Genomic DNA, 16,652 nt, shown 5'->3' on the forward strand with positions numbered 1-16,652 from the left:
TTGCACCTCCTGTCATCCGCTTGGCGCGTGCAGCCTTCGACACTCGCGGAAGACGCATCTTGTCCCTGGTGTCCAGCGCAGGAGGGCTGGCGCGCGGCCGACCGGCGTATGGCCTGTGCGGGGTGTGGCAGAGTCTTGTTGGAGGGCGCCACTGCTGGCGATGTGAGCTTCCTCGCCTCGCCTCGCCTCGCTTCAGACGAGGTGTTTGCGTAATTTGCAGTGCATTAGCACCTTTCCTATCCCTGTCCCTGTCCCCGTCCCGACTTGTCCCGACTTTGCTCGACTGCCGCTCGCTGCCGCTCGGGTCGTGGCCCATATAACAGCGCAAGCACAAGAAACGTCTGCAGGAGATGACGAGACGAGACGAGACGACTAAGGAATAAATTTATAATTACATATCGAAGTAGGAATTGTACACCGCTATACAACAACAGGCGCTGACGTATTTCAGAACACATCTGCCGATTCGTACTGTTTTGTCGTTTTCAAAGACTTCCTAGCGAACTTGGTTAGCACATTCTCCCTCAAACTGAGATATTTACTGCAATTTCGCACCTTATGGTCATTACAGTAGATTAAAATGCTTAAGCAAGAATCTTTGTCACAACAGAACGGTGGTATGGAAAGAGGGCGGTATAAAAAAAAAAGTAAATGAAAGGGAGCCAACAGCACGTGGTGTTCCCAGGTGGTCACCCATCCAAGTACTAACCACGCCCGATGTTGCTTAACTTCGGTGATCGGACGAGAACCGGTGTACTCAACATGGTATGGCCGTTGGCGCCCAGATGATGTAGGCGCAAGGCGGAATTCGCATTCGGTTCTTATCCCAACACACACAAAATCACACTTTTCGGTCGAAAGCAGCCGCATTCTTTTTTATTGACAATTTGTCACGTTGGCGCGAACGCAATCCTGAGTTCCAAAACTTATGAGCCGGAAGGACGCGCTTCGTGTATTTTTTTTTTTTTTTTTTTTGTTGTGAGATTTATAAATTTATTTATTAACATTACATCGTTACAAGCTAACAACTTTACAACATAAAACACGAACAGAATTGTAATTGTAAGCACTTCCTTCCGCAATCCGACGTGCCAGCAGAGCGACTGCCGAATTAGCGGGCGCGCCGCCGTGTGTGTGAGACGCGCAGCTTCTCGTTGCACCTCCTGTCATCCGCTTGGCGCGTGCAGCCTTCGACACTCGCGGAAGACGCATCTTGTCCCTGGTGTCCAGCGCAGGAGGGCTGGCGCGCGGCCGACCGGCGTATGGCCTGTGCGGGGTGTGGCAGAGTCTTGTTGGAGGGCGCCACTGCTGGCGATGTGAGCTTCCTCGCCTCGCCTCGCCTCGCTTCAGACGAGGTGTTTGCGTAATTTGCAGTGCATTAGCACCTTTCCTATCCCTGTCCCTGTCCCCGTCCCGACTTGTCCCGACTTTGCTCGACTGCCGCTCGCTGCCGCTCGGGTCGTGGCCCATATAACAGCGCAAGCACAAGAAACGTCTGCAGGAGATGACGAGACGAGACGAGACGACTAAGGAATAAATTTATAATTACATATCGAAGTAGGAATTGTACACCGCTATACAACAACAGGCGCTGACGTATTTCAGAACACATCTGCCGATTCGTACTGTTTTGTCGTTTTCAAAGACTTCCTAGCGAACTTGGTTAGCACATTCTCCCTCAAACTGAGATATTTACTGCAATTTCGCACCTTATGGTCATTACAGTAGATTAAAATGCTTAAGCAAGAATCTTTGTCACAACAGAACGGTGGTATGGAAAGAAGGCGGTATAAAAAAAAAAAAAGTAAATGAAAGGGAGCCAACAGCACGTGGTGTTCCCAGGTGGTCACCCATCCAAGTACTAACCACGCCCGATGTTGCTTAACTTCGGTGATCGGACGAGAACCGGTGTACTCAACATGGTATGGCCGTTGGCGCCCAGATGATGTAGGCGCATGGCGGAATTCGCATTCGGTTCTTATCCCAACACACACAAAATCACACTTTTCGGTCGAAAGCAGCCGCATTCTTTTTTATTGACAATTTGTCACGTTGGCGCGAACGCAATCCTGAGTTCCAAAACTTATGAGCCGGAAGGACGCGCTTCGTGTATTTTTTTTTTTTTTTTTTTTTGTTGTGAGATTTATAAATTTATTTATTAACATTACATCGTTACAAGCTAACAACTTTACAACATAAAACACGAACAGAATTGTAATTGTAAGCACTTCCTTCCGCAATCCGACGTGCCAGCAGAGCGACTGCCGAATTAGCGGGCGCGCCGCCGTGTGTGTGAGACGCGCAGCTTCTCGTTGCACCTCCTGTCATCCGCTTGGCGCGTGCAGCCTTCGACACTCGCGGAAGACGCATCTTGTCCCTGGTGTCCAGCGCAGGAGGGCTGGCGCGCGGCCGACCGGCGTATGGCCTGTGCGGGGTGTGGCAGAGTCTTGTTGGAGGGCGCCACTGCTGGCGATGTGAGCTTCCTCGCCTCGCCTCGCCTCGCTTCAGACGAGGTGTTTGCGTAATTTGCAGTGCATTAGCACCTTTCCTATCCCTGTCCCTGTCCCCGTCCCGACTTGTCCCGACTTTGCTCGACTGCCGCTCGCTGCCGCTCGGGTCGTGGCCCATATAACAGCGCAAGCACAAGAAACGTCTGCAGGAGATGACGAGACGAGACGAGACGACTAAGGAATAAATTTATAATTACATATCGAAGTAGGAATTGTACACCGCTATACAACAACAGGCGCTGACGTATTTCAGAACACATCTGCCGATTCGTACTGTTTTGTCGTTTTCAAAGACTTCCTAGCGAACTTGGTTAGCACATTCTCCCTCAAACTGAGATATTTACTGCAATTTCGCACCTTATGGTCATTACAGTAGATTAAAATGCTTAAGCAAGAATCTTTGTCACAACAGAACGGTGGTATGGAAAGAGGGCGGTATAAAAAAAAAAGTAAATGAAAGGGAGCCAACAGCACGTGGTGTTCCCAGGTGGTCACCCATCCAAGTACTAACCACGCCCGATGTTGCTTAACTTCGGTGATCGGACGAGAACCGGTGTACTCAACATGGTATGGCCGTTGGCGCCCAGATGATGTAGGCGCAAGGCGGAATTCGCATTCGGTTCTTATCCCAACACACACAAAATCACACTTTTCGGTCGAAAGCAGCCGCATTCTTTTTTATTGACAATTTGTCACGTTGGCGCGAACGCAATCCTGAGTTCCAAAACTTATGAGCCGGAAGGACGCGCTTCGTGTATTTTTTTTTTTTTTTTTTTTGTTGTGAGATTTATAAATTTATTTATTAACATTACATCGTTACAAGCTAACAACTTTACAACATAAAACACGAACAGAATTGTAATTGTAAGCACTTCCTTCCGCAATCCGACGTGCCAGCAGAGCGACTGCCGAATTAGCGGGCGCGCCGCCGTGTGTGTGAGACGCGCAGCTTCTCGTTGCACCTCCTGTCATCCGCTTGGCGCGTGCAGCCTTCGACACTCGCGGAAGACGCATCTTGTCCCTGGTGTCCAGCGCAGGAGGGCTGGCGCGCGGCCGACCGGCGTATGGCCTGTGCGGGGTGTGGCAGAGTCTTGTTGGAGGGCGCCACTGCTGGCGATGTGAGCTTCCTCGCCTCGCCTCGCCTCGCTTCAGACGAGGTGTTTGCGTAATTTGCAGTGCATTAGCACCTTTCCTATCCCTGTCCCTGTCCCCGTCCCGACTTGTCCCGACTTTGCTCGACTGCCGCTCGCTGCCGCTCGGGTCGTGGCCCATATAACAGCGCAAGCACAAGAAACGTCTGCAGGAGATGACGAGACGAGACGAGACGACTAAGGAATAAATTTATAATTACATATCGAAGTAGGAATTGTACACCGCTATACAACAACAGGCGCTGACGTATTTCAGAACACATCTGCCGATTCGTACTGTTTTGTCGTTTTCAAAGACTTCCTAGCGAACTTGGTTAGCACATTCTCCCTCAAACTGAGATATTTACTGCAATTTCGCACCTTATGGTCATTACAGTAGATTAAAATGCTTAAGCAAGAATCTTTGTCACAACAGAACGGTGGTATGGAAAGAAGGCGGTATAAAAAAAAAAAAAGTAAATGAAAGGGAGCCAACAGCACGTGGTGTTCCCAGGTGGTCACCCATCCAAGTACTAACCACGCCCGATGTTGCTTAACTTCGGTGATCGGACGAGAACCGGTGTACTCAACATGGTATGGCCGTTGGCGCCCAGATGATGTAGGCGCATGGCGGAATTCGCATTCGGTTCTTATCCCAACACACACAAAATCACACTTTTCGGTCGAAAGCAGCCGCATTCTTTTTTATTGACAATTTGTCACGTTGGCGCGAACGCAATCCTGAGTTCCAAAACTTATGAGCCGGAAGGACGCGCTTCGTGTATTTTTTTTTTTTTTTTTTTTTGTTGTGAGATTTATAAATTTATTTATTAACATTACATCGTTACAAGCTAACAACTTTACAACATAAAACACGAACAGAATTGTAATTGTAAGCACTTCCTTCCGCAATCCGACGTGCCAGCAGAGCGACTGCCGAATTAGCGGGCGCGCCGCCGTGTGTGTGAGACGCGCAGCTTCTCGTTGCACCTCCTGTCATCCGCTTGGCGCGTGCAGCCTTCGACACTCGCGGAAGACGCATCTTGTCCCTGGTGTCCAGCGCAGGAGGGCTGGCGCGCGGCCGACCGGCGTATGGCCTGTGCGGGGTGTGGCAGAGTCTTGTTGGAGGGCGCCACTGCTGGCGATGTGAGCTTCCTCGCCTCGCCTCGCCTCGCTTCAGACGAGGTGTTTGCGTAATTTGCAGTGCATTAGCACCTTTCCTATCCCTGTCCCTGTCCCCGTCCCGACTTGTCCCGACTTTGCTCGACTGCCGCTCGCTGCCGCTCGGGTCGTGGCCCATATAACAGCGCAAGCACAAGAAACGTCTGCAGGAGATGACGAGACGAGACGAGACGACTAAGGAATAAATTTATAATTACATATCGAAGTAGGAATTGTACACCGCTATACAACAACAGGCGCTGACGTATTTCAGAACACATCTGCCGATTCGTACTGTTTTGTCGTTTTCAAAGACTTCCTAGCGAACTTGGTTAGCACATTCTCCCTCAAACTGAGATATTTACTGCAATTTCGCACCTTATGGTCATTACAGTAGATTAAAATGCTTAAGCAAGAATCTTTGTCACAACAGAACGGTGGTATGGAAAGAAGGCGGTATAAAAAAAAAAAAAGTAAATGAAAGGGAGCCAACAGCACGTGGTGTTCCCAGGTGGTCACCCATCCAAGTACTAACCACGCCCGATGTTGCTTAACTTCGGTGATCGGACGAGAACCGGTGTACTCAACATGGTATGGCCGTTGGCGCCCAGATGATGTAGGCGCATGGCGGAATTCGCATTCGGTTCTTATCCCAACACACACAAAATCACACTTTTCGGTCGAAAGCAGCCGCATTCTTTTTTATTGACAATTTGTCACGTTGGCGCGAACGCAATCCTGAGTTCCAAAACTTATGAGCCGGAAGGACGCGCTTCGTGTATTTTTTTTTTTTTTTTGTTGTGAGATTTATAAATTTATTTATTAACATTACATCGTTACAAGCTAACAACTTTACAACATAAAACACGAACAGAATTGTAATTGTAAGCACTTCCTTCCGCAATCCGACGTGCCAGCAGAGCGACTGCCGAATTAGCGGGCGCGCCGCCGTGTGTGTGAGACGCGCAGCTTCTCGTTGCACCTCCTGTCATCCGCTTGGCGCGTGCAGCCTTCGACACTCGCGGAAGACGCATCTTGTCCCTGGTGTCCAGCGCAGGAGGGCTGGCGCGCGGCCGACCGGCGTATGGCCTGTGCGGGGTGTGGCAGAGTCTTGTTGGAGGGCGCCACTGCTGGCGATGTGAGCTTCCTCGCCTCGCCTCGCCTCGCTTCAGACGAGGTGTTTGCGTAATTTGCAGTGCATTAGCACCTTTCCTATCCCTGTCCCTGTCCCCGTCCCGACTTGTCCCGACTTTGCTCGACTGCCGCTCGCTGCCGCTCGGGTCGTGGCCCATATAACAGCGCAAGCACAAGAAACGTCTGCAGGAGATGACGAGACGAGACGAGACGACTAAGGAATAAATTTATAATTACATATCGAAGTAGGAATTGTACACCGCTATACAACAACAGGCGCTGACGTATTTCAGAACACATCTGCCGATTCGTACTGTTTTGTCGTTTTCAAAGACTTCCTAGCGAACTTGGTTAGCACATTCTCCCTCAAACTGAGATATTTACTGCAATTTCGCACCTTATGGTCATTACAGTAGATTAAAATGCTTAAGCAAGAATCTTTGTCACAACAGAACGGTGGTATGGAAAGAGGGCGGTATAAAAAAAAAAGTAAATGAAAGGGAGCCAACAGCACGTGGTGTTCCCAGGTGGTCACCCATCCAAGTACTAACCACGCCCGATGTTGCTTAACTTCGGTGATCGGACGAGAACCGGTGTACTCAACATGGTATGGCCGTTGGCGCCCAGATGATGTAGGCGCAAGGCGGAATTCGCATTCGGTTCTTATCCCAACACACACAAAATCACACTTTTCGGTCGAAAGCAGCCGCATTCTTTTTTATTGACAATTTGTCACGTTGGCGCGAACGCAATCCTGAGTTCCAAAACTTATGAGCCGGAAGGACGCGCTTCGTGTATTTTTTTTTTTTTTTTTTTTGTTGTGAGATTTATAAATTTATTTATTAACATTACATCGTTACAAGCTAACAACTTTACAACATAAAACACGAACAGAATTGTAATTGTAAGCACTTCCTTCCGCAATCCGACGTGCCAGCAGAGCGACTGCCGAATTAGCGGGCGCGCCGCCGTGTGTGTGAGACGCGCAGCTTCTCGTTGCACCTCCTGTCATCCGCTTGGCGCGTGCAGCCTTCGACACTCGCGGAAGACGCATCTTGTCCCTGGTGTCCAGCGCAGGAGGGCTGGCGCGCGGCCGACCGGCGTATGGCCTGTGCGGGGTGTGGCAGAGTCTTGTTGGAGGGCGCCACTGCTGGCGATGTGAGCTTCCTCGCCTCGCCTCGCCTCGCTTCAGACGAGGTGTTTGCGTAATTTGCAGTGCATTAGCACCTTTCCTATCCCTGTCCCTGTCCCCGTCCCGACTTGTCCCGACTTTGCTCGACTGCCGCTCGCTGCCGCTCGGGTCGTGGCCCATATAACAGCGCAAGCACAAGAAACGTCTGCAGGAGATGACGAGACGAGACGAGACGACTAAGGAATAAATTTATAATTACATATCGAAGTAGGAATTGTACACCGCTATACAACAACAGGCGCTGACGTATTTCAGAACACATCTGCCGATTCGTACTGTTTTGTCGTTTTCAAAGACTTCCTAGCGAACTTGGTTAGCACATTCTCCCTCAAACTGAGATATTTACTGCAATTTCGCACCTTATGGTCATTACAGTAGATTAAAATGCTTAAGCAAGAATCTTTGTCACAACAGAACGGTGGTATGGAAAGAAGGCGGTATAAAAAAAAAAAAAGTAAATGAAAGGGAGCCAACAGCACGTGGTGTTCCCAGGTGGTCACCCATCCAAGTACTAACCACGCCCGATGTTGCTTAACTTCGGTGATCGGACGAGAACCGGTGTACTCAACATGGTATGGCCGTTGGCGCCCAGATGATGTAGGCGCATGGCGGAATTCGCATTCGGTTCTTATCCCAACACACACAAAATCACACTTTTCGGTCGAAAGCAGCCGCATTCTTTTTTATTGACAATTTGTCACGTTGGCGCGAACGCAATCCTGAGTTCCAAAACTTATGAGCCGGAAGGACGCGCTTCGTGTATTTTTTTTTTTTTTTTTTTTTGTTGTGAGATTTATAAATTTATTTATTAACATTACATCGTTACAAGCTAACAACTTTACAACATAAAACACGAACAGAATTGTAATTGTAAGCACTTCCTTCCGCAATCCGACGTGCCAGCAGAGCGACTGCCGAATTAGCGGGCGCGCCGCCGTGTGTGTGAGACGCGCAGCTTCTCGTTGCACCTCCTGTCATCCGCTTGGCGCGTGCAGCCTTCGACACTCGCGGAAGACGCATCTTGTCCCTGGTGTCCAGCGCAGGAGGGCTGGCGCGCGGCCGACCGGCGTATGGCCTGTGCGGGGTGTGGCAGAGTCTTGTTGGAGGGCGCCACTGCTGGCGATGTGAGCTTCCTCGCCTCGCCTCGCCTCGCTTCAGACGAGGTGTTTGCGTAATTTGCAGTGCATTAGCACCTTTCCTATCCCTGTCCCTGTCCCCGTCCCGACTTGTCCCGACTTTGCTCGACTGCCGCTCGCTGCCGCTCGGGTCGTGGCCCATATAACAGCGCAAGCACAAGAAACGTCTGCAGGAGATGACGAGACGAGACGAGACGACTAAGGAATAAATTTATAATTACATATCGAAGTAGGAATTGTACACCGCTATACAACAACAGGCGCTGACGTATTTCAGAACACATCTGCCGATTCGTACTGTTTTGTCGTTTTCAAAGACTTCCTAGCGAACTTGGTTAGCACATTCTCCCTCAAACTGAGATATTTACTGCAATTTCGCACCTTATGGTCATTACAGTAGATTAAAATGCTTAAGCAAGAATCTTTGTCACAACAGAACGGTGGTATGGAAAGAAGGCGGTATAAAAAAAAAAAAAGTAAATGAAAGGGAGCCAACAGCACGTGGTGTTCCCAGGTGGTCACCCATCCAAGTACTAACCACGCCCGATGTTGCTTAACTTCGGTGATCGGACGAGAACCGGTGTACTCAACATGGTATGGCCGTTGGCGCCCAGATGATGTAGGCGCATGGCGGAATTCGCATTCGGTTCTTATCCCAACACACACAAAATCACACTTTTCGGTCGAAAGCAGCCGCATTCTTTTTTATTGACAATTTGTCACGTTGGCGCGAACGCAATCCTGAGTTCCAAAACTTATGAGCCGGAAGGACGCGCTTCGTGTATTTTTTTTTTTTTTTGTTGTGAGATTTATAAATTTATTTATTAACATTACATCGTTACAAGCTAACAACTTTACAACATAAAACACGAACAGAATTGTAATTGTAAGCACTTCCTTCCGCAATCCGACGTGCCAGCAGAGCGACTGCCGAATTAGCGGGCGCGCCGCCGTGTGTGTGAGACGCGCAGCTTCTCGTTGCACCTCCTGTCATCCGCTTGGCGCGTGCAGCCTTCGACACTCGCGGAAGACGCATCTTGTCCCTGGTGTCCAGCGCAGGAGGGCTGGCGCGCGGCCGACCGGCGTATGGCCTGTGCGGGGTGTGGCAGAGTCTTGTTGGAGGGCGCCACTGCTGGCGATGTGAGCTTCCTCGCCTCGCCTCGCCTCGCTTCAGACGAGGTGTTTGCGTAATTTGCAGTGCATTAGCACCTTTCCTATCCCTGTCCCTGTCCCCGTCCCGACTTGTCCCGACTTTGCTCGACTGCCGCTCGCTGCCGCTCGGGTCGTGGCCCATATAACAGCGCAAGCACAAGAAACGTCTGCAGGAGATGACGAGACGAGACGAGACGACTAAGGAATAAATTTATAATTACATATCGAAGTAGGAATTGTACACCGCTATACAACAACAGGCGCTGACGTATTTCAGAACACATCTGCCGATTCGTACTGTTTTGTCGTTTTCAAAGACTTCCTAGCGAACTTGGTTAGCACATTCTCCCTCAAACTGAGATATTTACTGCAATTTCGCACCTTATGGTCATTACAGTAGATTAAAATGCTTAAGCAAGAATCTTTGTCACAACAGAACGGTGGTATGGAAAGAAGGCGGTATAAAAAAAAAAAAAGTAAATGAAAGGGAGCCAACAGCACGTGGTGTTCCCAGGTGGTCACCCATCCAAGTACTAACCACGCCCGATGTTGCTTAACTTCGGTGATCGGACGAGAACCGGTGTACTCAACATGGTATGGCCGTTGGCGCCCAGATGATGTAGGCGCATGGCGGAATTCGCATTCGGTTTTTATCCCAACACACACAAAATCACACTTTTCGGTCGAAAGCAGCCGCATTCTTTTTTATTGACAATTTGTCACGTTGGCGCGAACGCAATCCTGAGTTCCAAAACTTATGAGCCGGAAGGACGCGCTTCGTGTTTTTTTTTTTTTTTTTTTTTTGTTGTGAGATTTATAAATTTATTTATTAACATTACATCGTTACAAGCTAACAACTTTACAACATAAAACACGAACAGAATTGTAATTGTAAGCACTTCCTTCCGCAATCCGACGTGCCAGCAGAGCGACTGCCGAATTAGCGGGCGCGCCGCCGTGTGTGTGAGACGCGCAGCTTCTCGTTGCACCTCCTGTCATCCGCTTGGCGCGTGCAGCCTTCGACACTCGCGGAAGACGCATCTTGTCCCTGGTGTCCAGCGCAGGAGGGCTGGCGCGCGGCCGACCGGCGTATGGCCTGTGCGGGGTGTGGCAGAGTCTTGTTGGAGGGCGCCACTGCTGGCGATGTGAGCTTCCTCGCCTCGCCTCGCCTCGCTTCAGACGAGGTGTTTGCGTAATTTGCAGTGCATTAGCACCTTTCCTATCCCTGTCCCTGTCCCCGTCCCGACTTGTCCCGACTTTGCTCGACTGCCGCTCGCTGCCGCTCGGGTCGTGGCCCATATAACAGCGCAAGCACAAGAAACGTCTGCAGGAGATGACGAGACGAGACGAGACGACTAAGGAATAAATTTATAATTACATATCGAAGTAGGAATTGTACACCGCTATACAACAACAGGCGCTGACGTATTTCAGAACACATCTGCCGATTCGTACTGTTTTGTCGTTTTCAAAGACTTCCTAGCGAACTTGGTTAGCACATTCTCCCTCAAACTGAGATATTTACTGCAATTTCGCACCTTATGGTCATTACAGTAGATTAAAATGCTTAAGCAAGAATCTTTGTCACAACAGAACGGTGGTATGGAAAGAAGGCGGTATAAAAAAAAAAAAAGTAAATGAAAGGGAGCCAACAGCACGTGGTGTTCCCAGGTGGTCACCCATCCAAGTACTAACCACGCCCGATGTTGCTTAACTTCGGTGATCGGACGAGAACCGGTGTACTCAACATGGTATGGCCGTTGGCGCCCAGATGATGTAGGCGCATGGCGGAATTCGCATTCGGTTCTTATCCCAACACACACAAAATCACACTTTTCGGTCGAAAGCAGCCGCATTCTTTTTTATTGACAATTTGTCACGTTGGCGCGAACGCAATCCTGAGTTCCAAAACTTATGAGCCGGAAGGACGCGCTTCGTGTTTTTTTTTTTTTTTTTTTTTTGTTGTGAGATTTATAAATTTATTTATTAACATTACATCGTTACAAGCTAACAACTTTACAACATAAAACACGAACAGAATTGTAATTGTAAGCACTTCCTTCCGCAATCCGACGTGCCAGCAGAGCGACTGCCGAATTAGCGGGCGCGCCGCCGTGTGTGTGAGACGCGCAGCTTCTCGTTGCACCTCCTGTCATCCGCTTGGCGCGTGCAGCCTTCGACACTCGCGGAAGACGCATCTTGTCCCTGGTGTCCAGCGCAGGAGGGCTGGCGCGCGGCCGACCGGCGTATGGCCTGTGCGGGGTGTGGCAGAGTCTTGTTGGAGGGCGCCACTGCTGGCGATGTGAGCTTCCTCGCCTCGCCTCGCCTCGCTTCAGACGAGGTGTTTGCGTAATTTGCAGTGCATTAGCACCTTTCCTATCCCTGTCCCTGTCCCCGTCCCGACTTGTCCCGACTTTGCTCGACTGCCGCTCGCTGCCGCTCGGGTCGTGGCCCATATAACAGCGCAAGCACAAGAAACGTCTGCAGGAGATGACGAGACGAGACGAGACGACTAAGGAATAAATTTATAATTACATATCGAAGTAGGAATTGTACACCGCTATACAACAACAGGCGCTGACGTATTTCAGAACACATCTGCCGATTCGTACTGTTTTGTCGTTTTCAAAGACTTCCTAGCGAACTTGGTTAGCACATTCTCCCTCAAACTGAGATATTTACTGCAATTTCGCACCTTATGGTCATTACAGTAGATTAAAATGCTTAAGCAAGAATCTTTGTCACAACAGAACGGTGGTATGGAAAGAAGGCGGTATAAAAAAAAAAAAAGTAAATGAAAGGGAGCCAACAGCACGTGGTGTTCCCAGGTGGTCACCCATCCAAGTACTAACCACGCCCGATGTTGCTTAACTTCGGTGATCGGACGAGAACCGGTGTACTCAACATGGTATGGCCGTTGGCGCCCAGATGATGTAGGCGCATGGCGGAATTCGCATTCGGTTCTTATCCCAACACACACAAAATCACACTTTTCGGTCGAAAGCAGCCGCATTCTTTTTTATTGACAATTTGTCACGTTGGCGCGAACGCAATCCTGAGTTCCAAAACTTATGAGCCGGAAGGACGCGCTTCGTGTTTTTTTTTTTTTTTTTTTTTTGTTGTGAGATTTATAAATTTATTTATTAACATTACATCGTTACAAGCTAACAACTTTACAACATAAAACACGAACAGAATTGTAATTGTAAGCACTTCCTTCCGCAATCCGACGTGCCAGCAGAGCGACTGCCGAATTAGCGGGCGCGCCGCCGTGTGTGTGAGACGCGCAGCTTCTCGTTGCACCTCCTGTCATCCGCTTGGCGCGTGCAGCCTTCGACACTCGCGGAAGACGCATCTTGTCCCTGGTGTCCAGCGCAGGAGGGCTGGCGCGCGGCCGACCGGCGTATGGCCTGTGCGGGGTGTGGCAGAGTCTTGTTGGAGGGCGCCACTGCTGGCGATGTGAGCTTCCTCGCCTCGCCTCGCCTCGCTTCAGACGAGGTGTTTGCGTAATTTGCAGTGCATTAGCACCTTTCCTATCCCTGTCCCTGTCCCCGTCCCGACTTGTCCCGACTTTGCTCGACTGCCGCTCGCTGCCGCTCGGGTCGTGGCCCATATAACAGCGCAAGCACAAGAAACGTCTGCAGGAGATGACGAGACGAGACGAGACGACTAAGGAATAAATTTATAATTACATATCGAAGTAGGAATTGTACACCGCTATACAACAACAGGCGCTGACGTATTTCAGAACACATCTGCCGATTCGTACTGTTTTGTCGTTTTCAAAGACTTCCTGGCGAACTTGGTTAGCACATTCTCCCTCAAACTGAGATATTTACTGCAATTTCGCACCTTATGGTCATTACAGTAGATTAAAATGCTTAAGCAAGAATCTTTGTCACAACAGAACGGTGGTATGGAAAGAAGGCGGTATAAAAAAAAAAAAAAAGTAAATGAAAGGGAGCCAACAGCACGTGGTGTTCCCAGGTGGTCACCCATCCAAGTACTAACCACGCCCGATGTTGCTTAACTTCGGTGATCGGACGAGAACCGGTGTACTCAACATGGTATGGCCGTTGGCGCCCAGATGATGTAGGCGCATGGCGGAATTCGCATTCGGTTCTTATCCCAACACACACAAAATCACACTTTTCGGTCGAAAGCAGCCGCATTCTTTTTTATTGACAATTTGTCACGTTGGCGCGAACGCAATCCTGAGTTCCAAAACTTATGAGCCGGAAGGACGCGCTTCGTGTATTTTTTTTTTTTTTTTTGTTGTGAGATTTATAAATTTATTTATTAACATTACATCGTTACAAGCTAACAACTTTACAACATAAAACACGAACAGAATTGTAATTGTAAGCACTTCCTTCCGCAATCCGACGTGCCAGCAGAGCGACTGCCGAATTAGCGGGCGCGCCGCCGTGTGTGTGAGACGCGCAGCTTCTCGTTGCACCTCCTGTCATCCGCTTGGCGCGTGCAGCCTTCGACACTCGCGGAAGACGCATCTTGTCCCTGGTGTCCAGCGCAGGAGGGCTGGCGCGCGGCCGACCGGCGTATGGCCTGTGCGGGGTGTGGCAGAGTCTTGTTGGAGGGCGCCACTGCTGGCGATGTGAGCTTCCTCGCCTCGCCTCGCCTCGCTTCAGACGAGGTGTTTGCGTAATTTGCAGTGCATTAGCACCTTTCCTATCCCTGTCCCTGTCCCCGTCCCGACTTGTCCCGACTTTGCTCGACTGCCGCTCGCTGCCGCTCGGGTCGTGGCCCATATAACAGCGCAAGCACAAGAAACGTCTGCAGGAGATGACGAGACGAGACGAGACGACTAAGGAATAAATTTATAATTACATATCGAAGTAGGAATTGTACACCGCTATACAACAACAGGCGCTGACGTATTTCAGAACACATCTGCCGATTCGTACTGTTTTGTCGTTTTCAAAGACTTCCTAGCGAACTTGGTTAGCACATTCTCCCTCAAACTGAGATATTTACTGCAATTTCGCACCTTATGGTCATTACAGTAGATTAAAATGCTTAAGCAAGAATCTTTGTCACAACAGAACGGTGGTATGGAAAGAAGGCGGTATAAAAAAAAAAAAAGTAAATGAAAGGGAGCCAACAGCACGTGGTGTTCCCAGGTGGTCACCCATCCAAGTACTAACCACGCCCGATGTTGCTTAACTTCGGTGATCGGACGAGAACCGGTGTACTCAACATGGTATGGCCGTTGGCGCCCAGATGATGTAGGCGCATGGCGGAATTCGCATTCGGTTCTTATCCCAACACACACAAAATCACACTTTTCGGTCGAAAGCAGCCGCATTCTTTTTTATTGACAATTTGTCACGTTGGCGCGAACGCAATCCTGAGTTCCAAAACTTATGAGCCGGAAGGACGCGCTTCGTGTTTTTTTTTTTTTTTTTTTTTTTGTTGTGAGATTTATAAATTTATTTATTAACATTACATCGTTACAAGCTAACAACTTTACAACATAAAACACGAACAGAATTGTAATTGTAAGCACTTCCTTCCGCAATCCGACGTGCCAGCAGAGCGACTGCCGAATTAGCGGGCGCGCCGCCGTGTGTGTGAGACGCGCAGCTTCTCGTTGCACCTCCTGTCATCCGCTTGGCGCGTGCAGCCTTCGACACTCGCGGAAGACGCATCTTGTCCCTGGTGTCCAGCGCAGGAGGGCTGGCGCGCGGCCGACCGGCGTATGGCCTGTGCGGGGTGTGGCAGAGTCTTGTTGGAGGGCGCCACTGCTGGCGATGTGAGCTTCCTCGCCTCGCCTCGCCTCGCTTCAGACGAGGTGTTTGCGTAATTTGCAGTGCATTAGCACCTTTCCTATCCCTGTCCCTGTCCCCGTCCCGACTTGTCCCGACTTTGCTCGACTGCCGCTCGCTGCCGCTCGGGTCGTGGCCCATATAACAGCGCAAGCACAAGAAACGTCTGCAGGAGATGACGAGACGAGACGAGACGACTAAGGAATAAATTTATAATTACATATCGAAGTAGGAATTGTACACCGCTATACAACAACAGGCGCTGACGTATTTCAGAACACATCTGCCGATTCGTACTGTTTTGTCGTTTTCAAAGACTTCCTGGCGAACTTGGTTAGCACATTCTCCCTCAAACTGAGATATTTACTGCAATTTCGCACCTTATGGTCATTACAGTAGATTAAAATGCTTAAGCAAGAATCTTTGTCACAACAGAACGGTGGTATGGAAAGAAGGCGGTATAAAAAAAAAAAAAAAGTAAATGAAAGGGAGCCAACAGCACGTGGTGTTCCCAGGTGGTCACCCATCCAAGTACTAACCACGCCCGATGTTGCTTAACTTCGGTGATCGGACGAGAACCGGTGTACTCAACATGGTATGGCCGTTGGCGCCCAGATGATGTAGGCGCATGGCGGAATTCGCATTCGGTTCTTATCCCAACACACACAAAATCACACTTTTCGGTCGAAAGCAGCCGCATTCTTTTTTATTGACAATTTGTCACGTTGGCGCGAACGCAATCCTGAGTTCCAAAACTTATGAGCCGGAAGGACGCGCTTCGTGTATTTTTTTTTTTTTTTTTGTTGTGAGATTTATAAATTTATTTATTAACATTACATCGTTACAAGCTAACAACTTTACAACATAAAACACGAACAGAATTGTAATTGTAAGCACTTCCTTCCGCAATCCGACGTGCCAGCAGAGCGACTGCCGAATTAGCGGGCGCGCCGCCGTGTGTGTGAGACGCGCAGCTTCTCGTTGCACCTCCTGTCATCCGCTTGGCGCGTGCAGCCTTCGACACTCGCGGAAGACGCATCTTGTCCCTGGTGTCCAGCGCAGGAGGGCTGGCGCGCGGCCGACCGGCGTATGGCCTGTGCGGGGTGTGGCAGAGTCTTGTTGGAGGGCGCCACTGCTGGCGATGTGAGCTTCCTCGCCTCGCCTCGCCTCGCTTCAGACGAGGTGTTTGCGTAATTTGCAGTGCATTAGCACCTTTCCTATCCCTGTCCCTGTCCCCGTCCCGACTTGTCCCGACTTTGCTCGACTGCCGCTCGCTGCCGCTCGGGTCGTGGCCCATATAACAGCGCAAGCACAAGAAACGTCTGCAGGAGATGACGAGACGAGACGAGACGACTAAGGAATAAATTTATAATTACATATCGAAGTAGGAATTGTACACCGCTATACAACAACAGGCGCTGACGTATTTCAGAACACATCTGCCGATTCGT

At 49.7% G+C, this 16,652-nt stretch overlaps 14 non-coding genes across 14 annotated transcripts; all 14 read right to left on the reverse strand.

Moving 5' to 3' along the window:
• Window positions 1-660: 660 nt before the first annotated feature.
• Window positions 661-779, reverse strand: LOC124563087. The gene has a single exon (XR_006969876.1). It is a non-coding gene; the product is annotated as a 5S ribosomal RNA (ribosomal RNA).
• Window positions 780-1,817: 1,038 nt separating this feature from the next.
• On the reverse strand, window positions 1,818-1,936 carry LOC124563089. Its single transcript, XR_006969878.1, has one exon. It is a non-coding gene; the product is annotated as a 5S ribosomal RNA (ribosomal RNA).
• A 1,036-nt stretch (window positions 1,937-2,972) lies between these two features.
• Window positions 2,973-3,091, reverse strand: LOC124563090. Its single transcript, XR_006969879.1, has one exon. It is a non-coding gene; the product is annotated as a 5S ribosomal RNA (ribosomal RNA).
• Window positions 3,092-4,129: 1,038 nt separating this feature from the next.
• On the reverse strand, window positions 4,130-4,248 carry LOC124563091. Its single transcript, XR_006969880.1, has one exon. It is a non-coding gene; the product is annotated as a 5S ribosomal RNA (ribosomal RNA).
• Window positions 4,249-5,287: 1,039 nt separating this feature from the next.
• Window positions 5,288-5,406, reverse strand: LOC124563092. Its single transcript, XR_006969881.1, has one exon. It is a non-coding gene; the product is annotated as a 5S ribosomal RNA (ribosomal RNA).
• Window positions 5,407-6,437: 1,031 nt separating this feature from the next.
• On the reverse strand, window positions 6,438-6,556 carry LOC124563093. The gene has a single exon (XR_006969882.1). It is a non-coding gene; the product is annotated as a 5S ribosomal RNA (ribosomal RNA).
• A 1,038-nt stretch (window positions 6,557-7,594) lies between these two features.
• Window positions 7,595-7,713, reverse strand: LOC124563094. Its single transcript, XR_006969883.1, has one exon. It is a non-coding gene; the product is annotated as a 5S ribosomal RNA (ribosomal RNA).
• A 1,039-nt stretch (window positions 7,714-8,752) lies between these two features.
• On the reverse strand, window positions 8,753-8,871 carry LOC124563095. The gene has a single exon (XR_006969884.1). It is a non-coding gene; the product is annotated as a 5S ribosomal RNA (ribosomal RNA).
• A 1,033-nt stretch (window positions 8,872-9,904) lies between these two features.
• LOC124563096 lies at window positions 9,905-10,023 on the reverse strand. The gene has a single exon (XR_006969885.1). It is a non-coding gene; the product is annotated as a 5S ribosomal RNA (ribosomal RNA).
• Window positions 10,024-11,061: 1,038 nt separating this feature from the next.
• Window positions 11,062-11,180, reverse strand: LOC124563098. Its single transcript, XR_006969886.1, has one exon. It is a non-coding gene; the product is annotated as a 5S ribosomal RNA (ribosomal RNA).
• A 1,038-nt stretch (window positions 11,181-12,218) lies between these two features.
• On the reverse strand, window positions 12,219-12,337 carry LOC124563099. The gene has a single exon (XR_006969887.1). It is a non-coding gene; the product is annotated as a 5S ribosomal RNA (ribosomal RNA).
• A 1,040-nt stretch (window positions 12,338-13,377) lies between these two features.
• LOC124563101 lies at window positions 13,378-13,496 on the reverse strand. The gene has a single exon (XR_006969889.1). It is a non-coding gene; the product is annotated as a 5S ribosomal RNA (ribosomal RNA).
• Window positions 13,497-14,531: 1,035 nt separating this feature from the next.
• LOC124563102 lies at window positions 14,532-14,650 on the reverse strand. The gene has a single exon (XR_006969890.1). It is a non-coding gene; the product is annotated as a 5S ribosomal RNA (ribosomal RNA).
• Window positions 14,651-15,691: 1,041 nt separating this feature from the next.
• LOC124563103 lies at window positions 15,692-15,810 on the reverse strand. The gene has a single exon (XR_006969891.1). It is a non-coding gene; the product is annotated as a 5S ribosomal RNA (ribosomal RNA).
• Between the last annotated feature and the right edge of the window lie 842 nt (window positions 15,811-16,652).

The sequence above is a fragment of the Schistocerca americana genome, unplaced genomic scaffold (genome assembly GCF_021461395.2).
Source record: "Schistocerca americana isolate TAMUIC-IGC-003095 unplaced genomic scaffold, iqSchAmer2.1 HiC_scaffold_119, whole genome shotgun sequence".
Lineage (NCBI taxonomy): Eukaryota > Metazoa > Arthropoda > Insecta > Orthoptera > Acrididae > Schistocerca > Schistocerca americana.